This window comes from Astyanax mexicanus, chromosome 9 (genome assembly GCF_023375975.1).
Source record: "Astyanax mexicanus isolate ESR-SI-001 chromosome 9, AstMex3_surface, whole genome shotgun sequence".
NCBI classification, from domain to species: domain Eukaryota; kingdom Metazoa; phylum Chordata; class Actinopteri; order Characiformes; family Acestrorhamphidae; genus Astyanax; species Astyanax mexicanus.
This window is the reverse complement of record NC_064416.1, coordinates 28619819-28635157: the sequence shown is the minus strand read 5'-3', so window position 1 is coordinate 28635157 and position 15339 is coordinate 28619819. Positions and strand designations below refer to the sequence as shown.

The 15339-nt window shown below is 37.4% G+C and overlaps 1 protein-coding gene across 2 annotated transcripts in view; it reads left to right on the top strand.

The window, feature by feature from the left end:
- sema4ba (sema domain, immunoglobulin domain (Ig), transmembrane domain (TM) and short cytoplasmic domain, (semaphorin) 4Ba) overlaps positions 1-15339 on the top strand; it is a 133004-nt gene that overhangs the window by 19054 nt on the left and 98611 nt on the right. The window contains exon 1 of one of the 2 annotated variants that reach the window (XM_049483522.1): positions 6948-7180. The exons of the other annotated variant lie outside the window; for it this stretch is intronic. The gene's annotated coding sequence lies outside the window, so the exon portion shown is untranslated. Of the gene's footprint in view, positions 1-6947; positions 7181-15339 lie in introns of those variants that run through there. 2 annotated transcript variants of the gene reach the window in all.

Below are 15339 nucleotides of genomic sequence, written 5' to 3'. Positions count from 1 at the left end.
ATACACTCCTGTACGCAGAACGAAATTTCGTTGTATTGACTCGCCCTTAAAAAACAATGTACAGCTGCAAAAATATACACACCTCTATGAAAGTAGCATAAAAATCTATAAATAAAGTGACTTGTGAAGTTAAAAATATGTAAAAGTATGTAAAAGTAAATAACTAGTACTGAGTTTGGCATACGGATAAGAGTTTTCTTAAATTGACCAAGGTTTTAGGAGTTAAACAGTCTAATAGCTTGGGGGAAAAAACTGTTACAGAACCTGGTGGTCCTGCACCGCATACGTCTGTATCTTTTTCCAGAAGCCAGCAGGGAAAACAGTCCACAGTGAGGATGTGAGGGGTCACTGATGATGTTGTGCGCTCAGGATATGCAGCGTACTAATGCAAGGTCCTGGATGGGGGAAAGAGAAGTCCCATTATATTATACAGCTTCATAAAAAATGAGACAACTTCTAAAAGATTAGTTTCTCTGATTGTACTATTTATAGGTATATGTTTGAAAAACTCTGGAATATAATCAAGAGGTAGATGGATGGTCACAAGCCATTAAGTGGCATAAGGTCACTTAAAAGCAGTGGGTAAAATTGGTGGAGAGCATGTCACGACAGAGCATGAAAGCTGTGATTAAAAATCAGGGTTATTCCACCAAATATTGATTTTTGAAATGATTATTATTACACACATTAGTTTTGTTGTTTCTAAATTAGTATATTTTTTCATTTTCTGCAAATAAATGCTTTAATTGACAGTGTATTTATTTTGAATTTGGGGAAATGTTGTCAGTAGTTGGTCAGTTCTATCTAAAAGTCAGTGTTTGTCAGTTGATCAGGGGTCTGGTTGTATTTTATTAATCAGAGAGAAAGTTGCCAATTGTCAGTCAGACAGCAACTGTATATCTAATGATATGTAATTCTTTATTATCAAACCAAGAATTCTTTTTTTTAAAGAGTACATATAGGGTTATGGTTTTAATAAAAATGAGTCTGGCCCCTTTGGCGATGGACTGTGGACTGCCCTACAAAACAGATCAAGTTATAGACTATTGGACTTGCATGTGAGTTTAATGTTATACATTAAAATTATGTGAGCTCACTACAAGGCTGTTTTGAGTATTAGTTTTCACACACGTTCTCCTAAATTCAGTATCCTAATATTGCATCTTAGTTACGGTACATACACTTCTACATATACATATCAGACCATATACATATACATATCATCCTTCATCAGTTTGTGTCAGTGGTGAAAAAAATAAAATTAATTTACTTATTTCACTTATTTACTGATATGTTTTGCTGTTTTTAAACAGTAGAAGATTTGGACTGTGTGCTGATTGTACTGCTTGTTCTAGTCTGTAGAGGTCAGAATTAGCATGTGCCTACTGTAGCACTTTTCTAACTTGTTGACTACCCCACTGATTTCCATTGGGAATTTAGTTTAACATTGTGAGAAAACCATTGTATTCCTGCTCCACTTAAAGTTGAGACAATGGCAGAGTGCCTCTTTACTCAATTAGAACCACCGAAAAGCTGACAGTGGTGAATAATCTGAGCAACTCTAATCCATGTTTCAATTTAGGGGATTACATGCCCCCCTGCAGTGCAATTTAGAGAGCGACAGACTTTTGAGCCACTGCTTCCCATTGCCATGTGCTTGTGGAGGCCCAGGGAGTTTATCCCCATTCAAATGACACATTGACTGAGGGGAACAGGGGGGGGGGGAGGGGGGGGGTGGCTGGGTGCCGCTGAAAAAAAAGCTGTCTGTAAAATGTTCACGCCAAATCACTCAGTGTCCAAGAATCTAAAAAAGCGAGCGTTCCAAGATTAGGGGAAAAAAACGGGTTTGCGCGAGGAAGATTGTGTTCCTTTGTGTTCTAATTGAGAGGAATCTTTTGGAGGTCAAAGCACAGTGTGTCCTGAGGGGGGTGTTGCTCTGCAGAGCCTGGCCAGCTGAGTGCTGAGATTTGTAATGAGACAAGCCAGCTCCCCTGTTTGCCCATTGTGCCACCTAACAGCATGAGACACACACCAGAGCACTGCCGTCTGCTGTTAGCTTACTTGGCTCATGTGTGATATAAACAGTCGTATCCCTTCCATGCTGTAATTTTAAACTACGCCGGTAATTAATCTGTATAAATCGACCCCTCAGCTGCTCCTGCAGAGTTTGTTTAAGGGTTTAAATTTGAACATCCTCCTTTTCCAGCAGAGGAAACTGAATTTGAAAAAAGCTTGTTTTTTGTGTAGCTGTTTTTAGTAAAAGGGGGATTCTGAGTGCAGAAATGACTGTCTGTAACTGTGAGTGACAGACTGTAAACTGCAGTGGAGATAGAGAACTTCCCACAGTTCTGCAGCTGCTACATGGCAAGTAAGCATTAATGTAAGTAAATGAAGTTCCCCACATTTGTAGCATAATTAAGGCACCTGTAAGCTGGTTGACCCAGTGTTATAATGAGTGATTCCTTTTTATGGCTTTTATTTAATTAACTGCAAAGACCAGATCAAGTACCCTATAAAATCTACTGCATTTGCAAAATACAACCATAACACAGTGTGTGAATGTTGAAAAAAAAAAACAATATTTCTTCTTGTAGACAGAAATAAATATGTTTTTACATTGCTTAGGTAAAAAAAGATTTTAGTTTTAGAATCTATAACGACTTTTTACTTCTACTCCTTATATTGTTACACAATTATCTGAACTTACATTACTTACATAAAAAAAAATCCTTGTTACTCCTATTTCATTTCTTATCCAGATAAGCACAGAAACAAATGTAACAACTATGTATATTGTAATTCATCAATACAGAAAGCACTGGAATCAAATAGACATGTAGTTCCTTATGTAATTGATTATGCGATCAATTATCCAATAAACAGTAGAGGCACATGACCTCAATTATTTTAACTGACCTTGATATTTTGTGCTCATAGATCCCATTTAGGGTCAACCAGTCAGTGTGTTGACTTTCTTCATAACAGTGTTTTTATATTAAATGCATATTTTTGTATATTATTTTCTATATAACATATTGTATGTATGTTTTTATATATTTGTATATGTTAAAACATTTTAAATTCCCATTTCAATGTCTGAATACTGTGTATATAATAATTAAAATGTAATTTCTCTTTAATAGCGTGTAATTGCATTATTACGCTTGTATATGGTCATTTAAATCAGTGTCAGTCATGAAGAAAGGACAATTATAAAAATATTGCTTATTACAATTATATTAGGGACAATATATCATCCATTAACAATAACCTGTATTGTGGGACAGGCCTGTTTATGATATTAATAATGTACCCTATTTATCCAAAATTCAAGTGAAACTGATGATATTGAGGAGATATAATCTAAAGTATGTGTGCATCTTCTTTATGTGTGAATCTTCATTTTGTCACAATATATAATAATGATATATTATTATTTTAAACATGATATATTGTTTGTGTTGTCATGTGTTATTATAAATAGTTATCTAAAGGGTGTGGCCTGTTTCTCAACACCCAATGGCAAAAGTGATTCCTGTCATCCTGCTTGAAGCTCCAAACAAGTATATCACAATATTACAATATTACAATTATTTTTGGGACAGTAAATCATAACAATAAAATGTGCTGTGACAGGCCTAGCCATTATATTATTAATGCACTTTGTGTATCCAACATTGGAGTGAAATTGATTATGTTGGGCAGACATACTCTATCTTCCTTTTACAACAATGCAAACATGTTTTAGAAAATTAATTTTGAAATTGCATGTCCTGCGATGTGACTATAACATGTGCATATTGAAATAATGATGCTAAAACAATATTAAGTTACTTTATTTGACATTATTTATCTATCCAGCTCTATTTATTTGTCATATTTTTTTTTGTCATTTTCTAACATAAACACAAATAGAACACATATGCATAACGTAATTTGCAAATACAAAAAGTACTGTAAATCAAATAGAAATGCATTTCTTTATGTAACTGTTAATGCAATCAATCATTTAATATTCAGCAACTCTTTTAAATACTGTCAAATTCATGCAATCATTACAATGATTGCTTCAGTCTAATTAAAGCTGTGATTTCACATGTTCTTTTATGTGCTTCCATGTCTTTGTTTCTTTTTTAAGAAGGTGTAGTATGCGCCTGTTACTTGATGTCACTTCCTTTGAGGTAAATTGGAGCTGTCATGTCAATAATGGTTCAATAGAGCAGGTTGGAGCGTCTGGTGGTGTGTAAGTGAGACGTTTGCCAAGTTCCCCGGCTCTGCTGCCTGAGTCACATGACCTGGTGGCATCTCCGGCTTGCCCTGGTTTTTCAGCGATGGCTAGAGCCGAATTCCAGAGCCTGACACCTCTAAGAAGCCCATTCCATCTGCCTGCTTAGCATTGCCCCTCCGTACATAATTAGCCACACTATTTCCAGTGCAGGGATTCCCAACTGCGAGCACTTCTTCTCTTTGAAAATGCGGACTTTCTACCTCTCTGCTTCATCACCACACGGCCCCCTTAATTTAGTTTCCCAGATCTTTCCAGCTCTCTCTGTGCAGACCATTGAATTGGGCTTTGCTTGATTCAGATACAACATCCTGGGTACTTTTCTTTTTACAGTTTTTTCATCATCCTGTGCAAGAAAGCTTGGGAAACTCTGCCAAAAGGCAAGCAGGGGATGCAGTACTGAAGCTCAGTCCAGGTTCTGACAGTCCTGCAGCTCAGAAAGCGATACATCAGTCATAAGTTCTGTTTCCGATTTGCTGGAAGGTGATTGTCACTCACCCTGGAATAACATTCATTAACGCCGCTTCATTACCAGCCAAGTTCATGCTGTGACCACAGAGCGCTGGGACTATGCGTTTTCAGCTGCATACTGAGGGGCCCTTTCAGCACATCAAATGGTGTCTTAGGCCTAATAGAAGAACCAATGAAGGCTCGTTGGCGTCCACAGAGCAGCGCAGACCTCTGTGTCAAGGACACAGCTCTGGGTTCTTGGCAGCTTTTTCCATTTTTATTCGAAAGCCGTGAATCTAGGCCTATGAAAACTCACTATAGTGGTGTCTCTCCAACTAGTCATGATTAAAATGGCTCATTTGTTCAATTCTCTTTCTTTCTTCACACTTTTATCTCTGTTTCCCTTGAGGAAACATTAAAAGTTCTTAGGGTTCAGTTACACTAGTTAGTTTCAATAGTTATTTATCCTTTCACTAAATTCAGTTGCATCACCAAATTTGTATGTAGTTTCGTGACTAGTAACCACTAACTCATGTGCAGAGTTTCTGCTTCTCGCTTTTACAAAAACAAATGTATAACATATCATTCAACATGCTGCCATGGAAACGCAGTTGTAAATCAGCACAGGTGTTTTTATAATTGAGACTCGTTTTCATTAATTAAACAACCTTAAAAGCCTGACTTATTGGATTGATATATTATTAGCATTATATCAAATAGGTATGTATAATTAAGAAAGAGAAAGAGAGAGAGATAATAATAATGCTAATAATATACATTTTCAGTAAGACATGTTGGTTAGGTTATATTTAATAATAATAAAAAAGCATTTATCAGTATCACTTAACATAATTAATTATTCCACAGTCTTGCATTTGCAGTGTATACACAAAATGTAGATAAAAATATAGTTTTGAAAAAATATATTTTTACATATCGCAAAAAGTAAACCGTCAAGTAAAAATTTCTAATAGTGTGCAGTTTTTTCTAATAGTGTCAAGTTTTTTTTTTAATAGTGTGCAGCTCAATTCACCACCTCACTCCCTTCTGTCTTTATTTAGTCTTCACAGTCACAAAATGCACAGATTCCATAATACAAAAAAATCACAGGATTAAAAAGGCAGACATATAAAATATATTATTCTATAGAACTCTAAATAACCCTTTTCAAGAGGATGAGTTTTGTTTAAATACAATTTTCCTAGCAGGGCTATAAAAGCTTTATAGTATTATTAATAAAAGAAAAACTGGATTAACCACAAGTTGTACAAACACTCTTTCACAGTTTCCAGCTCACCTTGAACACAGCATCCAAAATTTAGGTTTAATTGAAGCACAGCATTATAAATGAAACATTATTATAGAGAATGTATTCTTTAAAGTATTTTATCAGACTACACAGTTTTAAAAACTTAATTTAAATCTTTATTTTTTACCATTAGTCCCTTTTGATGTTTTTGGCTCTCTGCACACCACAAAAATACAAAGTTTGGCACTTGGTAAAATGCGGAATCCTGCAATAGCATTGTGTACAAAATAAATAGTCAGGTTGAGAGTCTTGAAAGGTTTTTATTGTCATTCCATTTGAGTACAAGAACACTAAAATTGCAATTAAAATATAAAAAACTATGGTGGAACTATGGTGCAACATGGGACAAACAGTACAATATAAATATATAAATATAGAATTTCTGGAACTAGCTAACTAGTGTGAACCAGAACAATTTTAATTGATTTATTGAATAAAATAATAATAAACTGAAAAGTGAGATAATGAAAAGCTCTAAATATTCATCATTTATTAGTCAATTTATCCAATTTACCTGTTAGCTGAAATATTAATAAGTACTAATATGTATGTATATATATATATATATATATATATATATATATATATATATATATATATATATATATATATATTTATTTTTATTATTATTATTTTTTTTTTTTGAATGTGTGAAAAGACTGAAAATCCGCCGTGATGCTTCATTTCAAAAGTATATTAGTAAAACACTGGAATGAAACACAAGTGTATACTGTTTCCAGTTCAGAGTTAGTTATAAAAACTGCTCTGTGATGTAAAATCTGGACTCTCCTCTTCCTTCAGTCAGTTTTTAGACTCCGCCCCCGGTCGTCATGCTGAGGGGCGGGGCTGTATACTCCAGCAGCGTGTCAGATACTCACACACACACACACACACACACACACACACACACACACACACAGAGCGAGAGAGCGCGCGCCTGCTGCTGTACCTTCTTCAGCTGGATAATACACACACACGGGCTTCACCGCGCTCTCACACATTTCTTTACTGCTCCGGGAACAGAGGATTTGTGTGATTTTACTCATCATATCTCCTTTTATTCTTCCTTTTCTGCTGTGAGGAGTGAGAGAGAGGGAGCTGGAGATCTGCCTGGAAAAGAGAGAGAAAGAGAGAGAGTGAGTACTATACAGAACCTCCACTATTACTGCTGGTGCTGCTGGAGTGCCTGATTAACTGGCATCTGTTAATGATTGATCATGTGCTGCAGGGTGTGTGTGTTTAGTTTAGTGTGTGAGAAGAGAAAAGGTGAAGAAGGGGGGGGGGGGGGTATGTGTTGGGTAAGTGGCAGGGGTCCTGCTGCAGGGTGTGTGTTTAGTGTGTGAGAATAGGAAAGGTGAGGAAGGTGAGGAGGGGGGTTATTTCTGCTGCTGTTAGGACAGTGTGTGTGTGTGTGGGGGGGGGGGGTTTGCTGCTGTTAGGACAGTGTGTTGGGTGGGTGGGTGTCAGGCAGGGGTCCGGCTGCGTGGGGTGTGTTAGTACAGATCTCTTTAAACCTGGGGGAGGGAGGGAGGGAGGGCCCGGGGAAGGGGGAGGGGCAGCACTGACAGGAGGCAGCCCCTCTACAGCACAATCTTATCTGTAAGGTGATAGGATCACAGGGCAACATGCTGGGGTGACTCCTGTTTGAGTGAGTGAGTGTGTGTGTGTGTGTGTGTGTGTGTTCATGTTGAGGTCAAGAAATGCCTTGACTTTATATATAAAAAAAAGAGAACCTTATAAAATCAAGACTATCAATTCAATTGTCCTGATTTAATAAAATCATGTGTTATTTAATATGATGGCTGGCACTAATATTACATGACAATTGGCTAAATTATACATAGAGAGAGATATATATATATATTATAGATTAAAATATTTCTGAACACCAACCATTTTTGTTCCAGATTTTCATTTTTACATTTAAAAAGGTTTTAATATTTGTATCAATGATTTTACATATTGCAATTTAAATTGCAAATTAATGCAAAATTGTTCAATATATAATTTTCAGTATTTTCTTTTTTAGACTGAATTTTAAAATGTTTTTTGTTTGGTATTTCCTGCTAAATAATTTCAGTTTAATTATTATATATTTTTTATTTCATTCACTCAATCAGCCAACCTTTATTTTTACTCAGGAATACATTAAGGGTATGCCTTATTTTCAATGCAGCCAAGCATTTACAACTTAAAGGGACTGAAATAGGCTAAAATAAAGAGCTTTATAAATAAAACAATAACATTTAAGGGCAAAAGCATTAGCAAAACAAAAACTGATTATCATTTAATTAAGAGAAAAAATAATTCAGAATAAAAGGGTAAGTGGACAGGCTAAAATGTTTAGAAGTCAACTTAAGAGATAAATAATAAAAAAATAACAAACAAATAATAAATAATAGAAGACTTAAAAATGTATGTAGCTCAGCATAACACTAGAAATAAAAAGAAAGTATGAGGAGATAAAATAAAAAAGCTAAAACAGAAAATATAATAAATATAAAGGTAAAAGAAAAAAACAGTTACAAGTTGTCTGAAGGTGGTTACAAATTAAAAGTTTATATACATTCTGTGGCATGTTTAAAATCCATATAATAGTGTTTTTTTGTATTTTTCAAACTTATCTCTGTGTGCACAGCATTTTGTAGCATTAATTACCCTCAATAAATGTCCTTTTGCTTAGTTAGTTACATTTATAATAGACTCCCATGCACATTTTCTTCTGAAACTTTTGGCACATGTTGATAGTTAGATTTAGGCTTATTGCTTATTGCATTTAGGTAGTTATACATACAGTATGTAATTCTGTACATTAATGATATGTGTGTATGGTTCTACACTGTGTGTGTGTTATGCAGGAGGTGGGTCTGTGGCAGTAGTGTAGTAGCTCAGTGTCTTATGTGAGAACGTAGCAATTTACCAGGGTGTGTTGGAGTTTACACTGGCCTGTCGATGGTAAAGGGGTTGTTTTACTGCCAGGGACTGAGGAGCTGCCTTTTGCTGCTTTCTCTGAGCTATTTTACACTCACTCACACACACACAGACAGGCACACACACAGGCACACACAGGCACAGGCTCCCCCTCTGACTGTGGCCTGAGCCAGCAGACAGGAGTGAATGTGGCAGCCAGTGCACTCCACTTCACTCTGAACGCTGAGGAACTTTCCATGAACTCGTGGGGCCGGTGTGGCTTTGTAAATGAGGGGAAAGAACCGAGAGCTGAGAGAGGTTTTTGTCTTTAAACCACCGGTGATCTTGCTTTTCTTCGAGCGGTCATGCTGTCTGCAGACGCAGTGTATTCAGAGTGCAGGGGGTTAAACCACTGCAGGATGCCTTTACTGGATGTGTGTTTGTGTCTGACTGATGGTGGGATATAGAAGGGGACAGCAGCCTGAAGTCATATACAAATAAAAGTACTGTTATTCTAGAGAACCTTTGGAAAAACCCTGCAAAAACCCAAACAATTCAAGTTCAGAAGTATTAGTAGTATATAAGAGCTTAAAAGACAGACTTTGAGCATCTCTCTGTAGATGAGTTAAGCCTGATTCTATTCTTTTAAAATACTTTTGATCTAAAATACAATTCCATGTGTGAGCAAAGGCAGCACAGCTCCAGGGGTCTGGGTTTGCTCCACAGTGCTTTCTTCACCTCCAAAAACACACATGGTGGGTAATTTAGCTATACTAAATTGCCCCGAGGTGTGAGTGAATGTATGGTACCCAGTGATTGGCTGACATCCTGTCCAGGGGTTATTCTTGCCCTGCTGTGTGCCAGAAACTACTGTGACCCTTATCAGGAAGAAAAAATGGATGTAATTGGATGTAATTAAAATAATGGATGAATAAAGGCATGAGCAAAGCATTTGTAAAAAATCTGACTCGACCTAAATTAAAATAAAGTTAAACATAAGTAGAAAGTCTGTTATTTAGTATTAAAGTCTGAAATCTAGCTGAAATAAAGATTTATGATAAATAATTGATTTTCTAATAGAAATTAAATAAAGTCTGCTGGGTTACTGTGCTAACTGTTACCTACTTACGTGAACGAGAACGTGCAAACTCCCAAAAGAAACAATCCAATTATAATTCAATGATCCAATAATCATAATAACAATGATTAAAATGAAATAAAAAACACAATATTAAAAGACTTGAGATTTTTGTAATGCATAATATTTGTGATGGTATTTATTTAGATTTGCAGAAAAAATGCTTCTTTATGCAAAGACAGCAGATTCATAAAAACTTTGATTTCATGTTCCATATCTACTACAGTGACTTTTATTTTAAAAGATGTTCTTTAATCAATGATGATATTGGCGATAATGTCAGAAAATAAGAACTTTCTGTATCACAATATCAAAATGTATCATAATACAATAAAATCCTGTCATAATGCCCATCCCCATTGAGTAATAAACATTGGGATCCAATTTAATCCAAAAGTTTAATTACGTCCAGTATACGTCAATGACAGTCACTCACATCTTCACGTGCGTAATAGTGAAACTCAATAATCAGGACTGTGAATGTGCATGAATGTGATTCATCGGCATCTGTTTGTTCTCTAATTGTGTGGATCAGTCTTGCCAGTAAACAGAAGACTTAATGTTCACTGGAATAAATAGTGTGGGATTTTTTTTTCCTGTTGTTTGTTTTCCCTCTCGACTTTATTCATGATTCATCCATAATACATGACTCACGATATTGTGTTAGCTTCAACATGTGCTTTTCTCCAAGATAACATATTTCGAGACATCTGAGTGTTTTACTGCTAGTTTGTATTTAGACAGCTGGACATCAAGGACTGTCCCAGTCTGAAGTCAGTGAGCTGTGAGAACCTGTACCAAATGCTAATGTTGATTCTACGGAAAGTGTGGGAAAGTGTTTTTCATGAGGGAATGAAGGGGAACAGAGCTGGTGTCTTTACCTGGGGCTGCGGAGGAAAGGAGAGTAAGGTAGTGGAAAGGAGGCCGAAGTGAGAGAGACTGAAATAGAGAGTTCAGTGTGAGTGTGCTGACAACTCCGCTCGTGTGTTTTCCTTGGGCCTGATCCGCAAAACCAACAGCTGGCTGTAGCATTGTGGGTACAGGAGCCCCAACAATGCTCAGGCCTGTGTGAGGCTGTCAGAAAGGGTTTGGCTGGTTGGTAAAAGATGGTGCCTGTTCTGTCAATAGTGTACAGCTCTGGCTGCTGCTGATCCCAGTCCTGAACAATACACTCCCACCACGGACGCATGAGAGAATCTTTAGAGTCAGCCCTTTTACACTTGAGTCAGAATTAGGAAGCTTCTACCAATGATTTTTAAGCTTTACAGTATTTACTCTGTTCATTTGCTGTCATTTTTGTTCAGACGAAGTTATTCATACATTCAGCTCAAGACCAGCTGGTATTTGATGGTCATGATGATGGTTGAAAAGCTGGGAATCCAGACAAAAACATGCCCCGTGCTGGTAAGCTAAATAGTTAAACAGCTCTTGACTAGCTTAGTGTGTGCAGTTATTGGTTTTGGTCATGCTTGGTCAACTGCATTGGTGTTGCTGGTTGTGCAGGATGACCAGTTGGTTTTGTTGGTCATGCAGGACGACCAGCTTTGTCTTTCTGGTCATGCAAGAGGACTAGTTGGTTTTGTTGGTTGTGCAGGGTGACCAGCTTGGTCTTCATGGTTGTGCAGGATGACCACCAGGCCTTCTTGGCCATTTGCGGGACGACCAGCTTGGTCTTGCTGGTCATGCAGATGACCAGCTTGGTCTTCCTGGCCATTTGCGGGATGACCAGCTTGCTCTTTATGGTTGTGCAGGGCCACCAACAGGTCTTCCCGGTTGTGCAGGACGACCAACTTGGTCTTGCTGGTCATGTAGAACATCTAGTTTGGTCATATTGCTTGTGTAGTCTGGTAAAGTTGATCATTTTTCTAGACCAACATAACTATCAAACTCATTCTTATCTGAAATGTAACCAAATTGACCATCTTGAGAAGGCCAGTCTATGTATAAAATACACAACTACACAATTGACAGACTTCACTGGCTGTAATCTTGCAGTCATTGTGTTTCCAATCATACCTAGAAGGTGTCATCTTCTGTTCACATGATCCACCCCAGTAATTTACCCGGAAAAATAGTTGCCTGCTTTTTGTACTTTTTTGATATTATATGATTTCTATAGTACTCCTTTACATTGTGGCAGAATCCCTGGTTACATCATTTTACATTGACTTACTCTGAAGTTTAAGGATTTTTTTTCCCTTTCTATTTGTAGTTGACACACTACTATCTCAAGATTTTTTTTGCGTGACATGGTGGCTTTATTTCTTTGACACCCTATACACAATAAATACATCTCTATAGTTGACATACTAAAGATTAAGAATGCATGAAGACACTCTAAAGCTGGAAAATGTATATGTATGTATATACATATACTGTGTATGTTTGTACATGGAGAGAGAGAAGAAGCCACTTTAGTTTCAGTTTCTCTTATTTTGCTATTTATATGTATATGTTTAAGTAAAATTAACATTGTTGTTTTATTCTATAAACTACGGACAACATTTCTCCCAAAATCAAAATAAAAAATTGTCATTTAGTTTTCATGCATCTATGCATGTTCTCCTCCACCAGTCTTACACACTGCTTTTGGATAACTTTATGCTACTCCTGGTGCAGAAATTTAAGCAGTTCAGCTTGGTTTGATGGCTTGTGATCATCATCTTCCTCTTGATTATATTCCAGAGGTTTTCAATTAGGTAAAATCAAAGAAACTCATGGTCTCTTATTTTTTTCCAGAGCTGTATATGGAAGGCAAAATAGGAATATTGAACCAGGAACCCCTTTAGGTGTTTGTATTGTTTGTATTACCAACCTTTGCACATCAGTGACTTAGCTGGGGTACACAACGGGCTTAGTCTTTATCTCTGGTGAGCATCTCTACGCTGCATGAATCTTCACAGTTGTGGGCCCCCAGTTTTCCCCTCACAGCCTCTATTTCCCTGAAGTCTTTTCTTCAGGAGTTCAGCCCCTCACTTCTCCCAATGTTCTCTCTCCTCTCCTCTGCTTACCTGCTATTCTGCTGTTCCTTCTGTTGACCAGGAGAGCTCTAAAAATCGGATCAGGAATTGAGGTCACTATCAGCGCTGGTTGTAAAGATCCAGGAATGTAAACAAGCTTGGTTCTTCCTGCTACTTTGCTCCCTCAGGCAAGAGCTTCGACTTTGCTCTTTATTGCAACACCCTCCTCTCATAGGATCAACACAGTATGCTGCGCTCAGGCCGTTAGGTGCTGACAGCTATGATTACTATCTGTCTCCAGTACGTGAGGCTGCTGCGACCACAACCTCCTAAGTCATGTTTGCTTTGTAAGTTCACTGTACAAAGTGACATTGCATTGCTCTGAGCTTTACACTGGACAGGGCAACACTGACATTGGCATGAATTTCTTTTGGATATATTTGTCTATACTAGAGTAAGTGAGTGTAACTTGAGTGAGGAACTAGTATTGTGTCCCATATGAAAGATAACTAAAAATGCATTGATATACTGTATGTATGTGATCTCCAGACCCGGATACCCCTCTTGAGAGTGCATCTTTCAAGCAATGCACTATGTAGAAATTACCACAGCAACACAGCAGAGCTAACAAACACTACTATCCACACAAAGCAACAAAAAGTGCAGACCACATTTAACCACCACCAAAAGTATGACCGCGACAACCATTAAAATGATGAAGATTTTAGCACTGGTTAAGCAGCCCTTGTTGATTGTGTTTCCACTCTGAGCTCATCTAAAATTCTGTGTATTTGTTTTTCATTATTTTAACATTTTCTGCATTGTATATTAATACTAAAGTCATTGAAACTAAGAAGAAGCATGTTGAATAATTTATTTTAAAAAATGTTAAACAAACTAGATTATGTTTTATATATTTTATATTGTATTCTTTAAAATAGCACCTCTTGCTTGGTTACAGACAGCTTTAAACATCTTGGCTGGATTTTCTCAGTCAACTTTGTGAGGTAGAGTCACCTGGAATGTTCAACTTTCAGTTAACAGCTGTGCTGAACTTCAAGAGTTAATTACTTGAATTTCTTGCCTCTTAATGTGTTTGAAAACATCACTTGTGAAATTGTGAAGAAGTAGAGTTAGTGGTATACAGTGAATAGATCTATTTGAATAATGTTCTAATCCATATTATGACAGAGCTACTCAATTCGAGTAAAGAAAAAAATGCTTTAAAAAATGAAGGTCAGCTAATCTCTAAAAATTCAAGAAACATCAAAAGACCATCAAAAACGTTATGATGAAACTGGCTCTAATCAGGACCGCCCCAGGAATTGAGGAGCAAGAGTTACCTCTGTTGCATGGGATAAGTTCATTAGAGTTACCAGCATTAGAAAGTTATCAGGACCCCAGATAAGAGCCACCTAATGTATTTTGGTTTAACACTTCAATCAATCTGCATCAGCATCAGATCATGTTTTTTTCTCTTTGGTGTCAGAAACTAGGAAATGCTATTTATGCTATTTGTAAATCCAATCAAGTCATATTGACTAGAGGGAAACACAGGATTCTTGATCATACACATGTTTACAAGATCTGACTCATAACAGAACCTTAAATTCTGTTTTTAATCACGTTTCTTGCTATCAGTTTCCGAATACACCGCCTTCCGATAAACGCTTGAACGCAGCATAAGACTGTAATTCATGATCACAGCTCTGGACATGCAGTGATGGGAATGAAGGGTCTAATAAGGAAACTTTGGGCGGGTCTTTGAGCCTTTGCCCTGGCCTTCAGAGCTCGTGGGTCAGTCTCGGATGCCTGAGGGGGCGGGGCAGGGGCAGGCTGTGTATGCTCAGTGCTGGGAACTTGGTAAACATGCGTCTTCTGGGGGACGTCAGAGGCCTCCTCTGTGTTTCTCAGTAGTCTGCTCGGCACTCTCAGTGGCATGATGTGGGAACTAGCTTTGCAGCTGGAATATGGCCAAAGCCCAGGAGCCCTGGATTGGCCTGCTTGTGTTGGAGAGCCTGTGGGACCCTGTGAGAGTGGGGGAGGGGGTGCTTGAAGACTGCTGACATCAGAAGAGACCAGCAGTTTCTTATTTGAGCCTGTACGTAGGGTTCTGAAATTGATTACAGTGGATTAAAATAAATTCTCGTAGATGACGACAAACGGCAAACGAATAGAAGATCAGAATCCTTGATCTACTGCATATAGCTCTCTGATCTAAACCTTTAGGAGCTGTGTACTTGCTCTACTTCACTCTGCCTGACTCTTTAAAAGACACTTAAATAGA